This window comes from Cryptomeria japonica, chromosome 8 (genome assembly GCF_030272615.1).
Source record: "Cryptomeria japonica chromosome 8, Sugi_1.0, whole genome shotgun sequence".
NCBI classification, from domain to species: domain Eukaryota; kingdom Viridiplantae; phylum Streptophyta; class Pinopsida; order Cupressales; family Cupressaceae; genus Cryptomeria; species Cryptomeria japonica.
The window spans coordinates 346,316,400-346,331,894 of NC_081412.1; positions in this window are offsets into that span (position 1 = coordinate 346,316,400).

Below are 15,495 nucleotides of genomic sequence, written 5' to 3' on the forward strand. Positions count from 1 at the left end.
CAAATGAAATGATAAAAGCTTTGTAGCATAACAAATAGATAGTAAAGTTAATGTGTTGTGAAATATTATATCATGCTCAAAATTAAGAAGATCATTGTATGTTTATTTTATGCACATTATGTTATGTGTTAAGCTGTTATATCTTTCAATTATGTTGATGAACATTAAAGGGAACTTCTAAGGGAATTAAGTATATTTACTTTCTAGAAGTGGTAGATGTATGTTATATTAAAAATAAAAAATAAAAAAATTGTAGTATATTTTGGAACTTTTGTTCTTGTCCTACTGGGTTCCCTGGCAGGGCATGGCATCTATAGCCAAAAAATAAAGATTATTCATTCATGTCTTCAACATATTCTTCTTCACATGAATGTGTCTCCATAGAGAAAAATATCCTTTTCCCTTTATCTCCATCATTTGTTCTATTTTAAAAATTATTTGTTCTATATTTAATTTTCTTTTCATCATCATCAAACTTTCTATAATCTTCTTTGTATACACATTTAGAAGCATAATGACCAATTCTTCCACAATTAAAGTATTTCAAGGGTAACTTACCTTTGTACTTTCATGTTCCTCTCTTCAGTCTTCTTAAAAAGTTTGCTTCAATCTCATCCAAGTTTTCACTTGTTTCTAGTTCATCTTGAGATATCCTTGAAACATTGAAAGTAGCTTTTCTTTGATAGGACTTTATATCTTCCATCTCTCCAATTTCTTAGGCAAATAATGTACCAATAAGTTGAAATCATGACATTCTTGAATATCACACTTATTTGGTTTGTAGGGTTTTGTCAATGTAAACAAGATCTTTTTGGTATCATTCACTCTATGTATATAGCTCTCAACACTTTCATTATCAACCATTTTGAAACCTTAAATTTCTACTTCAGGTTCAAAATTCTTACTTGCTAAGTCTTTGGATCACCTTCATATGCATAATACGACTTGTAGATTCCCTTAGCTTCTTTCATTCCTTTAACCTTACCAAATACTTCATTACTTAGATAGCTAATAAGAATTGTTCTAGCCTTTGAATTTGTCTCTTGAGCCTTAATCTCATCCAAAGTTGATGGTCCATTCTAAGGGTATTTGTACCCCATCTGAATAATCTCCTAGACCCCATTCTATAATGCTTCCAAGCATGACTCCATTCTTTCCTTCCAATAATTTAAGTTTGTTCCATCAAACATTAGAGCTTTAACATGAAGGTCCTGCACCATCTCCGGATCTACCTCAAGTGGTAAAGATTTCCAAAGAGGAATCTTGCTCTGATACTAATTTTTGAACACCTAGCAGGACTGAGAGGGGTGGTGAATCAATCCAGAAGTAATTTTTTTTTTTTATTAATCAGCTTATTTAACAATAACACACTAACCATCAACACATCAACCTTAAGCACATGAACACCAAATTTATATGGAAAACCCAAACAGGAAAAAACCATGGTGAGAATCTAAGTCATAATATGAGTAACAATGTCTACAGTGCTTTAGGCAAGCAGCCAAGGAGCACCAACACCTAAAGGAATTGTATAACTAAGGCATGAAACCTTAAGCAAGATACAAAGAGGACTTGCATAGCTAAAGAACACTTTTGCAGGGAAAAGATACAAAGTGTTGCCAAAGGACTCATTCTCAATCAATAACAACTGAAATAGCTGAACTGAAATTGAGAAGGATTCTCCTAATCATGGAATTGAATCAAGAGACCAACATCGTGGCAAACATCTCTAATAATCTTCCCAAACACAATGCACTGTCTTGCAAAATATATCACCTTCAAATCTCTTCTCAAATTGACTTTCACATCACCACAAACTCAAATCTTCTTGCAAATCATTTGCATACACTTTTCACACAATTCACTTCTCATTCAGACTCAACTCATCCATATATGCACATCTTAAATATGAGATATAACACTGAAAACCTAATTGAGGGTCAACCAAAATAGAATAAGCAATATTACACAAAATAAGCCACCTAGACCTAAAATACTTAGATCGGCCCACTCCAGGAGAAAGAGGAAACCAAAACATATAAAGAATGCATCATTCCACGAATGATCTGAAAATCCACACATGCTAAGACATACTCCAAAGGATGTTACAAATCATAACGTGTAGATTTAATCAACCAGTCATCCATATAACCATTTCTAATGCAAAATACTCCATGCAAATCTCCACATGCTAAGGTGAGACCCAAATAAACATCTCAACACATCTTCCAACACATATCTAGACCAAAATAATATGATCTACTAATCTACAATGGAATTAACAACATATCTAAAGGGCACCAAAAGCATTCTAGACCACCCTGAATATAGGATGACACAATCAACACTAAAAGAATATCTGGACCAACATCCATTCAGATAACCAAGGTTTGGCAAAGCATATCCAGACTAACAACCATTTAGATAACCAGGTTTGACATCAATGAAAACCATACAAACTCATGCTATCAACAATCTCCAACACATGAATGTAAATTCATACATCCTTGATGTGAATAACATTAATTGACACATGGGAAAATGCCCCACTATTGTCGTTCATGATGGAATTGAATGGTCATTTCTTGAATGAGGGTCTTGTCTTATCTATAATTTATATAACCCTAGGACTAGCCTTATGAACTTAGGATATGCAAAAATGATTGAGAAATACCTAGAAATTTAATGACTAGGGTTTGCATGAACACACTTGAAAGTTCTCTTTTCTCCTTATCACCTTAATTGCTATTGAATTCTTTGAATGAGGTGAAAAATGACCGTGTGACTTATATACTTATTCCATCTACTACCTTAATTGGTAATTAGGTTTTAGCAACTTTTAATCTTTCTACCACAACAGTGATCAATCAAACTCTCCATAATTATATATAATGAAAAAAATTACTCTGGAAATTAGACCAAATGACCAAGTGTTACTAGACCAAAATGTCCATATTATTTTTAACTGATATGTTGAATATTTCAGCATTTGTGCTTCCCAAGGGATTTGGAAAATATGCAACTACAACTTCCCCTAAACTAATATCTTTCTAATTTAGTTTGTGAAAGAACCATTTGCACCATCCTAACATACAAATCCATCCTCACATCATTTCTTTTCTTTTCTTCTAATTTTAAAATGCAGATACCTAAAATTGTCGTGTGCCCATATATGCCAGTTTTACTAATTACTCTTCTTGAGAATCAAATCATATTAATTATTTAATTGTTTCATCTTTAATGTTCTACATCAATAGTATTCTTTAATTTCATAATCCATGATGTCAGTTTTTCTCGAATTTCTTAATCATTTAATCAATTAATTGTTTCCTTTTAATATTAACTAAATAATCTTATTATTTAATCAATTTATATTATCCTTTTCAATTAAACAATCTTTATTATTTAATTAAACTCAATTTCTATCTTCTCATGATTAAATAATTTCTTTAAATTATTTAATTAGCTAATAATGTTCTCTTGATTAAGTAATTTTTCTAAATTTATTTGATCTCATACAACCTCTATTTCAAATTAATTTCATTTCTCTCTCATTCTAATTACATTTTCATATTTTTGAAAAACCCATATTTCTTTCAAATGATATTTCATTTCAAAATTATTACATAACATGTAGAAATTCCTAAATACCACTAACACTTAGTTCTAACTAGTGAGACAATCACTTTTTCTAACTAGTTAGTCACTTCCCCACTTTTTGAATTCACCTTTTTTTGACTAGTCAATTGTTCAGTTCCATTATCAATCAAATCTCCTAACTAGTTAGTCAAGTGATTTACTTCATCAATCAGATTCGGTCACATTGAGTGATTATCTCTAACCACCTTGCCTCATGAAATCTCAACCATTAATCAATTTTGTTCTCAAATCAATCTTGACCATTGAATCAAATTCTTAAAAATTATATAAATTCAAGTTCAATCTCCATTTTTTACAAACACTATCTTTGTATTCTTATGCATCTATCTTGCGGGTGTTTGTGAAGTGGGACTTTGAAATCCATCATCCAACACAAGGAAAAAGAGAACAATGGAGGCAAAGTTCTTGGGAATCAACATCGAGTTTGCTTACTTCATGGTTGTTTCATTTTATTGATTTTCTTTAATATTTCTTCATTACATTATGATTCAACTTTGTTAGATTTAAGGTTTATTGGTTTCCATTTTAGTTTAATTAACATGTTGATTTTCCCCTTTTACATATCTAGTAAAATCAACGCGATCTAACAGTAAGCTAACTTTTGATTTTCTTGCAAATCTAGAAAATGTGCAACTACAAGTTTCTAATTACACAAATTCCAAAGGATTTATGCATTTGATAGTGATTTCTCATGCAATTGTTGAATAATTCATATATTTGATAGTCAGGTTTGTTTTCTATTGCCATTCACATTTTATAGCATTTCCTGTTTCTATTTTCTACCTTTTTGATTCTCTAGGTTAGGGATTTTGATACTAATTTTTTATTTTTAGTGTGTGGCAATCATGGGTAAAATATGTAGACCATTCAAACTACTAACTTGTTCCTTGTAGGAACCTTGGAAAATAATCTAATTTATTTCTTGTTTTCTTGTATGATTGATAGCTATCAAACATTTGGATTTCTAAGGGAATTAACCATTGATACTAATTGGTTGTTTACCCAAAATCATATGAGAAGTATCCTTCGATCTCCTTTCCTTTGAGGACCCTGGGTGTAAGAGAAAATCATAAGATTCAAGAGATATTTCCTAGGGATTTCATCACCCCATGGCTTGACCTCAAGCAGTATATATTCAGACCGCTTTACAAAAAGGGCAAGAGTTAAAGTTGTAGATCATCTTGCAATCATATACCAATGATGTCAAATTGGGGGTGGAATTAGAGCCACACAAGGTTGACTAAAGCCTTAAGTGACTTGCCACCAAATGTGTATGAGCTATTTTCCTTGAATATTGAATAGAAACCCTTGTAATTAGAGGCCAAAAACCCTATGCTTGATAGTTCAGGGAGATGAGATTGTACCCCGTAGATACCCGTCATGTACCTCCCATAGTAAAGAAGGAACTCCTCAATTCATAAGGTCTCTGGACCTTCAAGGTTTAGAGAAAATTGAAATATTTTTTAGGCCCAAGTCTTTATCTATAAGCTATGGATAGGTATTTTATTGCAACAAGGGCCCTCCTGAGTAATATCCTTTGTTGCCTTGAGTAGGACATGTCCTTGCTTCTAAAGTGTTTGGTAAATTTTTATTTATTTATACCCATAGAGTTAGTTCATCTTTGGGCTAATTTAGGCCCTTAATGAAAATTTCTAAATTTTAGAGTAGTTTGAGTTAGTAGCCACACTATTATTCACTATTTTCTAGTTGTTTGATAACCTGGTTTCCTTAAAAAAGTTCCACAAAAACAATCTATAAACTCTTGTCACACAATTGCAAACTACTTTATGCATTTTTCTTTCAATTTATGCATCTTCTATATAACCTTGAAATTGAGCCTAATCTGTCACATATCTAATACTAAATCTGTGCAATTGAACTTAATCTTTCATGCATCTACTAAATCCCTATCACACAATTGCCTATGAAAAACAAGGCTTTAAAAGGGTCACTCAAATTGCGATCCAAAAGTAGTTTCAACTCTATGATTGACCAGGTTATTAGGCCAAGTAGGTTTGTCTATTTTATTTTTGAACATTAGTTTCCGTTAGGGTCCTCTTAGTTCCAAAAACCAATTTTGCAAAAAATAGTGTTTTTAGGTAAATTGCATCATATGAATTAGTTATTTCCAAGGAAATTACAAAATCATCTTAGGGCTTAACCTTAGTTATTGGTAAGATGCCAATACCTCATTAAAATTTTTATTATCAACCAATCATCAAGTTCAACCCTTACACTCATTAGTCTAGCTCAGGGTCATAAATTTTATCAAATCCTTAATCAACCATCGTCCCATTTTTCAGGTGAAGGTGTCTCTTTCAGCCTCTCAGGTGAATTTCTATAGATTTGTGCTCATAATTATACTAGGAATAAATCTTATAGAATCATATAGTATTTTATGAGGACAATCATTACATTCTCATCCAAAAATCTCAAAAATACAAAAATGTCATCATTTAGTTGCATTAGTCTCAAAATTCCCAAAAAGACCAAAAAAAAAGTTTTTAATCTTTGTCATCCTCAGTGTGTTTTTAGGAGTCCTTCATGCCCTATACCTTGTTAGAAATAGTGAAAATTTTAGTGGATCCCAATAGTGACTTAAATTTCAATCCCATGAGTACTGTGGACCTTGCACCACATTCTCATAAATAAGGTAGAAGATTGGCTACCTTAATGGATCATGCTAGAACTTGTAATCCTAAAATCCATATTCCATAGAGAACATTCAAAAGGGGTTGACTGTTGAAGAACTTGAGGATTCCCACCAAGACCCTCAAATTATTGTAGTCATATATGTGCTTCTCAACCATGACCCAAATAGATATTTCTATTGTTAGTGCAGAATGGTGCCAAGTTGCCTCCTGACTTTGACATTTCCGCAATCATGCAACCTGGATCTTTAACTTCTCAAAGCATGTGGTATCTACAAGTGTCATATTCATAGCAAGTATCCAATATTTTTCTCTTGATGAGAAACACCCAAAGCGCTATGCATGCCACTACATTAACAACTCTCTAAAATAATCCTCTTTACAACACCCCTCCAGTCAGTCAAACAAATGTAACTTCAATGGAAGCTTTCGTGTCTTCCACTATTAATTCTCAAAGTGAAATATCAACTCAAAATGTGTCCACCTTGAATTCTCAAGAAAACATCAATGCCTCATCTCAAGTAAGTAGCAAGGATCCCTCTCAATCAATGACTAGTGTATCTCAAATCTTCACTTCAGTCCCAATCAGTTCAACATTTAGTCATCAAAAAATTCTACAACCCAACGAAATTTTTCAAAACCCCTTTGCTAGGACACAATGGAATGCCAACACCCATTACACTTACTTCACCCCATCAAGTGCTTCAATTATTTCTCAACTCTTCAACAATTCTACATTTCAGCAATCGCTCGCATATTCCAATACCAATCCGTTCATTGATCCCAATCTTAATGTCTAGACTTCATTGACATTGTAAAATATTATTCTTATGCAACAAGTACAAACATTACATTGCCAAATGTCTAATATTCAAACTGAGGGTACAAAGAAAAGTTTTACCATGGAAGATTTACACCCCTATCCCTTTGATAAACCGATATACATGGCACCTTTCCCACCAAACTTTAAAGCTCCTAAATTTGAAAAGTATAAGGGAAAATATGACCCCCAAGACCATATCTATGAATTATTTAGTGCTTGTATAGAGGTTTTTGATAAAAACACTTATCTAATGTGCCTCTTCCCTCATAGTCTTGTAGGGAAAGCAATGTAATGGTTTTCTTATCTCCTACCTAGAATATGCTCATAGGGTGAGCTAGCAGAACAGTTTGTGGCACATTTTTTACATAAAATTGAAAATATCATAATGCTAATGGATCTATGTTCCACTAAACAAAAAGAGAGATAATCTTTTGCTACTTTCTTACAACGTTGGTATTCAATTGCTAAAAAGAGTCTGTGCCACATACCAAAGAAAGAGAAAGTCAAAATGTTCATTGAGAACTTGGTTCCACAAATGAAATACCCACAAAAAATGCAATGTTCATATACATTTCACCAAGTAATTGAAAAAGTGCTAAAATGTGAAAAAGGCTCGATCACTCAAGGTCTCCTAAATTTTAAAGAGGGTAATCAAACCAATAATGTATCTAATGAGAAAACCAAATTTTGGTCAAGAAATAAAAATGTTAGGAATGATGGAGTGGTGGATCCAAAATTAGTCAATAGGGTCCAACCTACAATTTGTCTTTAGGGCTCCACTATAATAAACACACCACCTCCTTATAGAGGTAAATTGCTTAATAACGACTATTCATCTAGTGTGGATCAACCCAATCCACAATGCGGTCTAAGGAATAATAATCTAAGGTGAACTTATACTCCACTTGGAGACCTAATTGAGTCAACACTTGAGAAATTTATCCTTTCTCATGTAATAACATTTCCAGACATCAAAACATTGCCAGAGATCAAACCATATGAGCCAGGCCCCTTCAAGCTAGCTTGGTTAAAAGATAATGATTTTTGTGAATACCATAGAGTAAAAGGTCATAAGACCTAAAATTGTTATAAGATTAAGAATCTCATCCAATATTTGATTTACTAGGGCAAGATATTAATTGAAAATCTAAAAGAAACATTCACTAATGATCATACTATCTTTAAAAAACCTTTCCAGAATCATGACAAAGGGAAGGGCCCTAGTTTTGGGACTCACATAATAGGGCTAATTATACCAGTGTGTCTCATGAATACACCATCAACCACATCAGTCAAGATGATGAAATTATTGTCACCATCATTATCAAAGGAATGGACCTTGATTGCATGGTAGCCACATGTTGTCTAAAGTAACCCTCCAAGGTGCACCATCTACTTCCCAACTTGCAAGTTAGTACAACCTCCTGGATAACCTTTAGAAAAATCCCACTATGATCTCTATCTTTGAGATCCTCCACATATCATTGAGTCATGAAGCAGTATTAGATAAATCCTTACATGAGTTTGCGGTACCCAGTGACATAAATGTCAGTGAATTTCAAGACATGGTTGGTAACCTTTTCACCACACCACATGCCACCTTTACTCAAAAAGATATCTCAATGCATAAACCCTCACATAATGATCCCCTCCACCTTGAGGTATATGTTCACAAGTATAAAAACAAAAGAGTTCTAATAGATGGTGGAGCTAGCCTCAACATTTGTAACATTAAAGCTAGTCAATGCACTAGGATTCTCTGAGCATAGTGTGGATGCATGTAATAAAATAAGTATCAAATATTATAATTATGTGGAGCATTTGTCTAAAGGAATCATTAATCTACCGATAAGAGTTAGCCCAGTAATCAAAGATACAATATTTCAAGCTCTTGATCTCTAGCTTGACTACAAAATGCTCCTTGGTCGCCCATGGATCCGTGCCATGAAAGTCATCCCAAATACTTATCATAAACATGTCAAGTTACCATACAATGGCATAGAGATCATAGTATCAAGATATCCCAACCCTTTTCAATATCACAAAAACTTGAAAGGCACTACAAAAAATTAGGTTCTTATCAATCAAGAAGCTTTGTACATATTGAATTTATAAGTGTCCTTATCACTTTAAAAACCATCCACACCATCCACTTCCAGACCTAGGATCAAGATCAGTGTAGATTGAAAGGGATGTGGAGAATATTCATATGTGGAAGTCTTTTGTATAAGGAAGTTCCCAATACCATTGATATCTTTTGGGCAGAATTCATTAAACAAAAAGTACAAAGAAAAATCCATCATTTAATATCAATATTCTACTACCTTTACCAAATGGGGCAAGCTCAATGAAGAATCCCTTGAAGAACATATTTCAATTTGGCTATATAGAGATGAGGATGATAAAAATTTTGTTGTCAAGAGAAACTATGTAAATGATTAGATGTTGTCATTGATTGCAAATGGAGTCAGATATTCCATCTGTAGTTCTTAATTTGTTCATACCAAAAGACAGATTGAGTTATGGTGAGGTTCGGTGAGTTTGAACAAGACATCCGATAGTGTACAATGTTTTGGTTGGTACTTCAATTTGGTTGAATGTTTTGTGTTGCAGATCTTGGAGAAGAATTTTGGATGTGTAATATACCTTATTCTTGGTTTGTGGCCTCCGGTGGTGATTCTTGAGTAAGTTGGAAGGCCTGGTTTATAGGTCTTTGGTTAGAATAATTTTTATCAACAGTATCGTGTGGATATTCATTGTGTGAATCGTGCAAAGTAATTTTGGTGATTATTTTTGTGTTCGAGGATGTTTAGCTGACATGTGGGAAGCATGTGGACAATTATTTTTGGTCCCCATATGCATTGGATTTTAGATTGAGTTGACTTTGTATACATGTTTCATTTGTGTATTATGCGTTATTGGGTCGACATGTAAAAGATCTAATCTGATGTTGCAAACATATAAGAGTGATTGATATGGTCATTTTTGATATCGATGGTTGTGTGGAAAGTGTTTATGAGATATTGTGCATAGTTTCACATGCACGAGTGAAGGATTTGTGCTTCGGTATAATGCTGAACAACAAAACAGAGCAGTATAGCACATAAGAGTAAGACTGTATATTTTGTGCTTAACTAGAACTATGTTTTGGCATTTATAGATGATGTTTATCAGTTCAGACATTCCAATTATCTTTGTAATCACTTTGTAAGATAGTGAGTCTTTTGGGGTTGTAGCCCTTACTGTAATTTGAGCAGTGAGCTCTAGGCAGTGTGCCTGGATGCATGTGCATTCCCCATTGTTATATTTCATTTACTCCTAATAGGGTATTATCTCATTGTGAGTAGGTTCCCACCGTGGTTTTTCCCTTAAATAGGTTTCTATGTAAAAATCCTAGTGTTATGGTGTTGTGGATATTTTCTTTATGTGTCTGCATTTTTCTTTTGTTCAGTTGCATTAAGTGGTTGAAGAATCAAATTAATAATGTTAAAAATTGCAAAACACTAATTCACCCCTCCTCTCAGTGTTCCTTGATTCCAACAATTGGTATCGGAGCCTAGTTCCTCGAAAGAAGCCTAACAAATTGAGGAGGATATGAGAAAGTGAATCAATGGATTCTGGTAGTCTTGGACAATAGCTTCTTGTTGCACTTGAAGATCTTGATCAATCACAAGCTGAGGTCCAACAAATGAAAGTGAATCTTAGAAATTCTGAAAAATTGATTGAATCATTGAAAGATTAGCTGAACAAGTCAAGAGAAAAGAGAAAGGAACTTGTTGATAAGCTGAAGGAGAAAGAAAGACACATCATTGATGACCAAGCATTGAAGGAGAAGACAAAAGAGTGTGAGAAGCTTGCTAGAGATAATGCAGTTCAAAAGAATGAGATGGAATCTATTGTGATGAAATTGACAAAGGAGATTGAAGGAATAAAGAAGAATGAAGAAAGCCTTAATCAGTTCCTGAAAGATAAAACTGAAGAATATTGGAGACTTGAGTGTGATAATGACCAACTAAAGCATGACTTGCATAAAACCAAGGAAGAACTTGGAAAGGAGATCCTTCTTAAATTTGATCTTGAAGTTGATAATGAGTATAAGGAGAAGTTTCGGATCAGCTTAGCCAGAATTGATGAGATGCTTGAAAGCTAGAAGAATGCTAATGACACAAGAGGTCTTGGATTTGAGAAAGGTGAAAGCTCCGGATCTGGTCAAGGCAATACCAAATCAACTCAATAGAAGAACAATTCAAGAAGGCCTCTAGTAAGGCAACTTAATGCTCATAAGTTCAATGGTAACTATTTTGTTTGCAATAAATTTGGTCATATGGCTAGTCAATACAGAAGTAGGATGAATAATAATAGTCCATCCTTCTTCGATCAATGTTTAAAATACAACAAATATGGTCATAAGTCAAGTGAATGCAGAAGTGTGATGAACAAATTTCCAAATAGAATAAATGTTAGATGCTATGCATGTGGTAGATTTGGACATGTTGCTAATCAATGCTGATCAAGAGGAAATTAGATGAACTTCAGGCCTATGCAAAAAAATATTGTTTTCTATGCTTGCAACAAATCCGGTCACATTGCCAAATACTATAGAAGCAGAAATGTGAATAGGAGAGGTCTGGAAGACAAGAACAAGAACGTGAAGATAGATGAGAAGAGAAAAGTGAAAGTTGAAGAGATCAGAGAATAGATGAAGAAGACATGGGTTAAAAAGAGTGATTCAGAAGTAGTGAGTGGATCTGCACCTGATGCCAGTGCTAGAACTACATCTGATAATTGAACTAAGGCATCTGGCCTTGAGGTAAGTTTTCATGAAAATCTTATAAACCCCCCCCTATTTGAGATTTGTGCTTGATTTTGGTAGGTTGTAGAAGTTGTATTTGATGATTGCTAATCTATTGGAAGGATTTCTGAAAGTGTTTGAATATATTTGAGGGTCCGCAGAAGATTTTTGTGTGATACAAAGTATCCGAAAGTATTAGGGAAAAGTGCATTTATTACAGTGAAAAGCTAGGTATGTGTAAGATAAAAGGTGACTTAATCATTTCATTTGTCACTTTGTATTCGAGGAGTTAGTGTTTGAAGAGCTCCGAGAGAAGATTGACAAGTGAGATCAAGCATCAACCTAATGTCCGAAGTGAAGACCAAATTTGGTGGTAAATGTATTTATCGATGAAACCCTTCAGTTTGATATTTGAAATTTGTGAAATGGTTGCATCTGGTATTGCTACCCCATTAGTCATTGACATCATTGAAAGGGATTGGCCTGACTTTAAACATCTTTCATTCATATCCATGGATTATGATTTGAAGAGCGCATTTTCAGCCATTCCACATGACATTTTGCATATTGAGGATGTTAGGGTTTACACACACTGCAATATTGAGGAGCTTGGAAGCACACAAATATTGAATTTACATACCAAGCAAATGGTAGATGAGGTTGGAAAATTGAAACTAGAATTTCAAGAATTGGAGAATAAGGGTTTTGCATAGTTTTCCATATTTTTGATGTTTGATGAACCCGAATGGGTCCAATACATGTTGAGTCAAATGCATGATGAATTCATGTGGTTAAAAATGCCCTACAAGATCACAAATAATGTTATTAGGGCTGTGATAGGGTTGTGTTTATTCAAAGAACCACCCTCACTAAAGGTTGTGAATAATGAAATTGTTGAAGTAAGGTAAAATGATGGAAGGAAATAACACAGTTAAAGAACAACACAATGCACAATCAATCAAATAACCAAGTTATACCTTCATTTTTACCTTCTTCAGATTGAGCAGGATGAGGTTGAAGTAGCGCCCCTTCTCCAACCTGATTTGATGTGCTCCTTGATTGAATGTGGTGGCTCTCCAATTATGCACAAATATGATTAAAAGGGATGATGGGATGAATGTGTTGAAGATGGAATATATATGCAAAGTGGATGCTGAAATGACTAAGTGGTGGATGGGTGGAAATTTTGCTATAGTCTAGTTTCTTGGATGGATTTTTGGACTCAAAATGGCAGCATAAACTTACTAAACTTGAAGATGTCCAATGAAGGGGCGGATTCCTCAATTTATAGAAGAAGGGGAGGAGAAATGGAGGGCTAGGATTGATCCAAGATGGAGGGCCAAGATTGCATGTGAGCCCACACATGGATCAAGAAAGGCTGATATGACAAGTGTGGGATCTAAGAGATATGCTATAAAGGCATTTCTTGTCTCCGCACTCCTCAAGGTTCATTAGGAAGGCTTCCTAATGCACCTAGGAAAGACAAAAGGAATAAAATATTCCTTATTTTAAAATTTCCCAAAAAGGGAGCATGGGGATTTGACGAATAAAAATGAATTAAAATTTGTTGGATGAAGGGATACATAGAGGAATGTGAGATTTTTGAAAATCTCACATTCACCTAGGAAAAGAGCATTTAAGGAAGATAGTTGGATGAGAGGACAAGGAGATCTAGCCTAGAAGGGCTAGGGGTTGACTTTGTGGTGAATCATGGGAATTAGCCACTAGCAACCTATTAGAAGAGGGATTAGAAGAAATTAGGAAAGGGATTAGGTGGGATTAGAGAAAGTGAGATTTGTAGGAGGATTTGACTAGGAGAGAGAATGAGTGGAGGCAATTAAAAATTGAGGAATAATGCTAAGTAGGATTAAGAGAGTTTCTAGAAGAATTAATTAGACTAATGATGGATTAAAAAAAGGTGATTTGTAGGAATCACAAGGATTAATTAATTAATTGAGATTAATTAATTAAAAGGGGGGAATTAAGAAGAATTAATTTTGATTGCCTTAGAAGAAGAAAGGAAAATTGATTTATTAAATAAATCAATCATTGGACTATAGTGACAACATTAATTAGATAAAATTTAATTAATATTGAGAAGAATAAGGATTAACATAATTAAATAAATTAACTATGTGGGAGAGTTAAATTAATTTAGGTGTCTACATTTTGCCCCTCTTTTATGCAGCGGCAAAATTTGGCGATGGGTAAAATATAGAAGAAAGAGGATGCCCTGACATAAATCGTAGGTGGCGTATGCCCCCTCGAGAATTTTTCAGAATTAAAAAAAAAAAATTAGCGGAAAACTCTCGAAAAGAAGAAGGAAGGAGGGAAAATGATGAACGAACAAGAAAGAAAGGAATGATTAAGGAAATGCGAGAAGAGATAGAAGGGGAGAGACGAAGGGTTGGGCCAGCGAGGGGGCCCATATAAGCCACATAGGGCTCAATGAAGGGTCATTGTCACACATAAGCATTGGACCAAATCAGAGTTTAGAAAGAAAATGGAGAGATGGACCACATTCTGACACATGAGCACCGCACAGAGAGTGTTCGCCATCACGAGAGGCCCACCCATTATGGTCCACCAGTATGTACCCTAAGATCACTTTGTGATTCGATAGGTTTAGGGTATAATTTAGGGCTAGAATTAGGCTTAAAGTTTAGCGGGGCGGTCGCATTGATCGTCATTTTAGCATGCGCGCCCCTAGGTTAGCATGAGCATTGGCGAGTAGCATCACCACATGCGAGGGAGTAGGGGTCTGAGAAGGTTTTGGGTGGGCATACATGCATGGCGTGAGCGCCCACGTTGGTCTAGGTTAGGGTTTAGATTAGGGGGAGAAAAAAGGGGCGTGTGGCACAAGCGCCTGCACCGATCGGGGTTAGGTCCCAGGTCGGGGGTTTTTGACACATGCAACTGTGGCATAGCATGAGTGCTACATGAATTAGCGTGAGCGCTAGGGAGGTTTGAAAGATGAAGAATTTAATAAGTATAAGTGTAGGAAGTGGCTTAGGACGTACCATGTATGCCTCGGTAATAGGATAAGGGGAGGGTTAAGAAGAATGACAAGGGATAATGAAGTGGTTTGCATGAATGTGGGTAGATTGAGGACCATTGGCATCGAGGGAGCACTGGCCGATGACTATGAGGCTTTATAGGTGGTTAGGGGTAGACGAGCTGGAGATATTGAGCGTCGTAGGATTGTATTTTGTCGGCTGATGGTCGAGGATCAGAGCACACACCCCCATGATGACTATGTTGGTGGAGAGGTGGGATAGCAGGACTTGTACCTTCCATCTTCCTACAGGAGAGGTGACAGTGACACTCTTAGACGTATGGAGGATCTTGAAGATCCCCATTCATGGCGTGATTCCCGAGTACAGGCTGCATGTGATAGACTTCTATCTTCGGGAGGTTTGCAAGTGGGATGCGCTACCTATGATGGATAGGAGACAGATGTATTTAGGGAAAGCGATGGAGATCTGACACATTCCTCACTTGGTAATTGTGATCTGTGGATTCCTAAGTGGACGGATGATGCCTGATCTGTGAGGGCATGGATTTCCTAT